Source organism: Hemibagrus wyckioides, linkage group LG15, assembly GCF_019097595.1.
Source record: "Hemibagrus wyckioides isolate EC202008001 linkage group LG15, SWU_Hwy_1.0, whole genome shotgun sequence".
Taxonomy (NCBI): domain Eukaryota; kingdom Metazoa; phylum Chordata; class Actinopteri; order Siluriformes; family Bagridae; genus Hemibagrus; species Hemibagrus wyckioides.
In genome coordinates this window covers 18755001-18761684 of record NC_080724.1, presented here as the reverse complement: position 1 = coordinate 18761684, position 6684 = coordinate 18755001, and the positions used below count along the sequence as shown (strand labels likewise).

The following is a 6684-nucleotide window of genomic DNA, read 5'->3' as shown; positions in this document are numbered from 1 at the left end:
CACGAGCTTCCTTGTGTGTCAGAGAGTTGATGGATTAATCTGAGTTAATCTTGGGTTGCTAAGGACCCCAACTCATCCCGGTTTGGTTTGCGGGGTAAATAAGGCTCAGTGGATCACTCGGGCCATACTATTAATACGCGCATGGTGCTGGCATCCCCCGGCCCTGTTCCCCTCTCCGGTCTGGCTTGGAGGCGAGCCAGCAGTTCCTCGGCGCGCGGCAGCTGGGCGCATGCGCGTCGTGAGACGGCTCGGCTACGTTGCTGTGTGAGAGCTCTTTAGATTTAATAATGAAGTAAAGCCCGCGGAGCGCGAGAGCGCGCGAGCTAACTTTAGAGACATAAACAACAGTAACCAAAAAGAAAAAAAACAAAAAACAAAACGACAAATACGCGTAATCCTACGCGCGCAGGGTCCCGTGTGTGTGTGCGTGTGTGTGTGTGTGTGCGTTGGTGCAGGCGGGTTTGATTATTTGTGTGTGGCTTTTAGGGTTTCTTTCTTTCTTCTTCTTTTGCCTCGTACAGTTCCGCTCCGTTACGGTAGGTCGGGTTGAGTGTGTGCTGAAGTTGTCGTGCAGGAGGACTCGCGCTGTCAGCGGTGCGCGCGCTCTCCGCACAGCCGCCTTTTTTTTCCCTCCGCCGCGCTCCAGGTCGCTCGAGCGCGTGAATAGTTTTGGACGAGCATGTGAACGGAGTGGACAGGAGACGCACCGTTTGGACCGTTTCGGAGACCTCTGACCACACAACTCCGCAGAGTAAGTGCATCAGAACTGTGTGTTTTCTTTTTTCCTCTCTCTCGTTTGTTTGCAGTTATGTCTGATCTTAAATGAATTTATTTTAAAGTTTAAAAAAAAAGTTCTGTAATAATCAGTGGCACGAGCTTAGCGCACTTTATTGAGGTGATCCAGAGCTGGAGGAAAGCCATTATAAACACAGTAAGAGATTATAGCCTCGGCTGTGACACTTTAAAAAAAAAACTTCAGCTTTTAAACTATAAGTCGATTTTTGGTGTAAAACTCAAACCGCACAATTTTTCCCCCCTTCACATTTTTGTGTGTTTTCTCTCCACAATGTGTGACAGGCCTTTACTCCCTGCTCTAGATCTTCATTCTAGGCTTGTACACATTCAGGTGCTTTACACTGGTCACTCGTTCCCTCCGGAGCTGATACAATTCGTTTAAAAGGCTTAACTGGTCATGTAGAGTGGACAGATCTCATGGTGGTTTTTTGTTTGTTTTTCAGGACGCGTTAAAAATCAATGCAGTTTGTTAAGTGTTTTTTTTTTCGATAATAGAACTTTTACATTTACATTTCTAACAAATAGGCCTCATCCTTATAACCCTGAGTACATCATCCTGATCAGTTTCTGAGCGTCTTAGGATGGCATGTAGAATCCAAATATTAATATAATAACAATAAATACCGACCACACCATCAATCATTATTTATTGACTAATGAGGCCATTTATTTCTATCATAATTCATATCAAGTTATATCACAAAAGTTGCATTATATGGGTTTCTGTTATTATTATTATTATTATTATTATTGTTGTCGTTTTTGTTGTCTTCATCATCATCATCATCATCTCCATCACACACACGCGCGCGCGCGAGGTTATGATATGCCTCTGTCTGTAGGCTACACCGATCCCACTCGTCACGTCCGTTTTCCCACGTGCCGTGTGTGTTTTTGTATTTGATACGAAGCAAACGGCGAAGAAACATCATCCCGACACCGTACCCGCCGCGGTGCCCGGCTGTGGCGCGCGCTGTTGGCCGTGGGCCGCTTTCTCGCGCGCGCTCTCGGTAGCGACTCTGCCTTTAATGACCCGATAACAGAGACGAGGACCCGCGGATTATATTACACACACACGCACACACACACACACAGAAAGAAGACGTGGAGGAGGTGGAGGCCACACTTAGCACGGTATCATACACGACTTGACCACACAATTAATCCGAACCCTGAACAGCAGAAAGCATAACTCACAATAAAACGTACGAGAGTGTACGCTTTGCGAAATGACTGAGTTGTAGCACAACCATACACTCTCTTGTCGTAGGTCTGGACCCTCAGAAGGGCACGCAGTCAAATGATGACGCACGAGGCACCGGGTCATCATCTTAAACTCTGATGAAACACACGGAGCGTTTTAGTTTTTCAGCTCTTCATAAATTCTCTGCGTGAATTTGGTTCTTATTTGATTTGGGCAACAATAGATAGCAGATGACAAATCCTGAACCAAAGCTGATGCCTTGTGTTTATTCTTAGATTAATATGCAAATGATAATTTACCTACACACACACACACACACACACACACACACACCACAGGCATTTTTTTAAACTGCAAAATTGTACAGTGAAACAAAAATGAATAGAGTACAGAAGGTTAAAAAATGTAAGTCAAATATACAGAAATGTCACCTGCTATTATGAAGAAATATCCAAAACACCCATTTTGTTGTTTGTTTGTTTGAATCCTTGAATCGAATCCACCAGAAGGTGTTGATTAATTTTCTGTATAATTTCCTGGAGCTGAGACCACAGATAGTCCTGGCTGTAATTCAAGTCACAGGGACATATACTGTACATCACTGTTCTATAGTAACAGATCATTCACATGGCATTGTATGGAAAACACTCCACTAGATCGAATCTAAGAGTGATAAAATATGTGCTTTTACTTTACAAAGAGCAATGGATAAATGTTGATAGGAACGTTGTAATATTTCTTTCATGGGACAGAAGATGTTTGTGCTTTTTGTTTACTTAGGGAAGTGTCTCATGGACAGACCATATCATTAAACGTAACTGTAAATGGATAAAAAAAAAAATATATATATATATATGATCATGATCAATAATAAATTAAAACCTGTTGTGTTTCTAAATTTCATTGGGACATACTGTTACTGGAAAATACCTCACCACCACGCTGTTAATTATAATAGAATCTCCTATATTGGTTACCATGGTTACTTCATCAGTCCTATACGTTCAACCATATGGGCTAGCCTTGCTAAATATTTTAGGATGTCGCCAGCTAGCTGTGCTAATGCTAACTGTAAGACTTTGGTTACTATGTAAGGTTAATAATGTGCTGTAGGTAATTTAATTTTCTGTACTCTCAAGTGTTTACTTTATGGTTTTGATTTAAAATGTCAGAAAACCCCCTGAAGAACATTTCAGTAGGTGGTTCCTTAAACATTCCTGTAAAGAACCAGGAAAAATCATCATTCATGTAATTATCAAAATCCTCCAGGAGCAGAAACACAGTTCTGACATTGTTCATGGCTCAAGAGGAAGTTTTCTGGTGGCTTTATTTTTAAGAATGTTAAATGGTGGCACGTTTCAGGTTGGTCAGCGTTGCCACCATATTTAGTCTGGGGAATGAAATTAGCGCATGCTAACATCATCTATATTTAAAAGATATAGCTACCAGCAGGCTAACTCTCACTCTCTCTCTCTCTCTCTCTCTCTCTCTGTGTGTGTGTGTGTCTGTGTAAACTGGAGAAAACTAGAAAACCAGCTATGTTGTTTATGTAAAAGTAAATTGAAGTAGATAATTGAGTGAGCACAATGTTAAGAGTAAAAAGGATAATGCGACATATTGCAAAATGATGTATCTAAGGCATATGTGCTCTCTCTCTCTCTCTCTCTCTCTCTCTCGGTGTGTGCAAACTAGTGAAAGCTAGAAAAGCAGGTCCAGGAGTCACTGTATGAGTGAGCACAATGTTATGAGTAAAAAGGATACAGCAACATATTGTTAAATGATGTATCTAAGACCTATGCGCTCTCTCTCTCTCTCTCTCTCTCTCTCTCTGCATGTACACAGGAAACATGTTAACACATATCATAAGCCTCCTTGATGAACCATAATATGAATGAAACTGCTTAATGACGTCTACACCTAACCCTCTCTATCAAAGCCTGTAGCGTATTTGGCCGGGCGTCCTCCTGCGGTGTAGAAGCGTGCGGAGAATGGCACACGTCTCCGAATGCAATGGCAATAAAGTGCACTGCCATCCACGTTTTAAACACGCAGGCGCTGCTCAAATCATCTTCCTCGTGTTAATTAAAACGTATCGGTCAAGAAGAAATGTATTCGTTATTATTATTAACTTCAAGCAGACTGGATTTGGAGGATCTCTCTGTAAAGTGCTTAGAGGTTGGGCTGAATTAAATGCTGAATTAAAAGCTTTGTTAAGTGTGTGTGTGTGTGTGTGTGGCAGGACAACAGCCTCTGAGGGCATGGATAACAGTAAAAATCAATGCTGCTCGGCTCCCTCCCCACTGAGCATTAAAGGCTAGAGTTTCAGCACACAGCGACACTGTGCAAATGAAAAATTAAAATGATGTGCCCTTCACCCTGCCACACACACACACACACATACACACACACGCTCATACACTCCAGTAGGTGCACTTATCAGAAAGATTAAATGATAGACATTAAAGTCATTAAAAGCCACAAGATGTGTGTGTGTGTGAGAGAGAGAGAGAGAGAGAGAGAGATGAGTAAACAGCTCAGCAGAATTCAGAGTGGCGAAATCAATACCAGTTTAACACTACCTAGCTTTTTCTTTTCATTTAAAAAGGAGTTTTAATTCATGAGCCCCTTTGTTAACAAGCGTCTAGACGTATACAGGAAACTGAGCTGATGTTCACCTACGTGTTTTATTCATATGCCTTACAGTTTTATCCAAAGTGCCTCACGTGTGAGGCAATATACGCTCGTATTAGCGTCGATCTGAGCTGATCAAGGTCACTAGATTTGTTATAGGACTCCTTAGAAGCTCTTCGGCATCCTGGGATTTGAACTCACAACCTTCCAGGTAGTTGCACAGAACCTTTAAGGAATCCTGCAGCATTTTCAGCTTAACTTGCTGTCCAAATTGAATGAAATTACTGTATATCATATAAACAAAAATCAGAAATCTGACCACTATCAGAAACCGAAATGCAGTTCATTTGATTATATTGTTAAACTTTTGCCAAGGGATGTGGTAGCTTAGTGGTTAAGGTTTTGGACTTATGATCTGGAGGTTGTGAGTTCGAATCCCAGATCCACCAAATTGCCTCTGCTGGGCCCTGGAGCAAGGCCCTTGAGCCTCAGTTGAAGATGTGAGATAATATAAGTCGCCCTGGATAAAGGGGTCAAAATGGTGTGAATGTCCTGCCCATAATCTAAGTGGATAAAATAATAAATGGATGAGAAAGACATACCATAGTTGGAGATGTTTATTTAACATTTATGAAAAGAGTAGTCTCAGGTGTCACAGCTTTGTAGCCGTCATTAAGTGTTTTTTCCCACCTTCAGAGAATCTTCCGGTTAGATGTGTTCACACTTGTTAACATGGCAAGCTGGGTTTTTTTGTTCTTATTAATTTCAGAAGAAAGGTTAGAATGACTCACGGCATTCCACAACACTAAAGCATGTGTCATTCATGAATAAATTCAAGGTGTAATCAGTGTCAAGTTCGCTGTGTTATAAGAGGAAAAAAACACTTCAGGGTCATACTTCCGGAGCCCTGAAAGAGACAGTTAGCAAGCTGACTAACTAGCTCACACACTGATCTGTAGATTCCAGTTAAAAGTGCTTCTCTTCTTCCTTTTCATCCTTATCTGATGAGCTTTCAGATATTACATCGAAATGTGAAACATTTGGCATGGCCATGTCCGCTGCTACAGATGTCGCTAACTCTACTGTCGCACTTTTGCTAGAACCGTAATGTAACCTGGTGAACTGTGAAGCTTTATTAAATATAAGCGCTCTTGGAACACCATTCTGATGTTTAAGTGAGGTGTAGGATTGGACAGGCGTGAGAGAAAGAGACGTCCAGTCATCGAAGGTTTTGTAGTATCCAAACACCGTTAAACGTTCTGTTGGTAACGAATATCTACAAATATTCCCATCACAAATAAGAACTCATTGGTTTTATAATCAGTTTTTAGTAATACTTTCATTCTAAGTAGGAATTCAGAGTAGCCTGTCCAGCTACTGGCATGATTTGGGCAGAGATTGCACAGGAATCCCACATGGACCATGTTTTGTAAATATAACAACAACTAATGAGTTTGTAAATGAAACGTGTTGAATTACATTACAGACAGAAAACTGAACTAAATTCAGCTAAACCAAGCCAAACTGGACTGAACTGAATTAAGCTGAACTAAAGTGAACTGAACTAAACTGAATTAACCTTGCTGAATTTAACTGAATTGGACAGAATTGAATTGAATTTAACGGAACAGAATTGACCCAAACTTAACTGAATTAAAGATAACTGAATTAAGCTGAACTGAATTAAACAGAAGTGAACTGAATGAGAGTGAGGAATAACGTGGGGAGAACATGGGGTGAAACTCAACACACACTTTAACCTGAGCTCAGGATGGAACCCTGGAGCTGTTACACATCATCTCATCAGCTCTCTGTGAATATTTATTATCTTCCGCCAGTTTATTAACCTCCGTCTAGTGTGTTTAAATGTGTGTAAAATGGTTTTCCGGTCTTTTCTTAGCACTGTGGAAGACGTCAGTGTGTTTGTCTCTGGTAATCACGCTGGTACTGGGGTTAAAATAGACAACAGTACGTCTTAAAACCTAAAGAAAGAAAAGAAAAGTTTCATCAAGGTCCTGTGAATTGTGACCTTCCTGTAAAGTGGAAAAGGATGA

At 41.0% G+C, this 6684-nt stretch overlaps 1 protein-coding gene across 4 annotated transcripts in view; it reads left to right on the top strand.

The window, feature by feature from the left end:
• Window positions 1–223: 223 nt before the first annotated feature.
• eya4 (EYA transcriptional coactivator and phosphatase 4) overlaps window positions 224–6684 on the top strand; it is a 51096-nt gene continuing 44635 nt past the window's right edge. The window contains exon 1 of one of the 4 annotated variants that reach the window (XM_058410225.1): window positions 224–751. The gene's annotated coding sequence lies outside the window, so the exon portion shown is untranslated. The remainder of the gene's footprint in view (window positions 752–6684) is intronic. The other 3 variants (XM_058410223.1, XM_058410226.1, XM_058410227.1) reach the window with 3 other exon arrangements.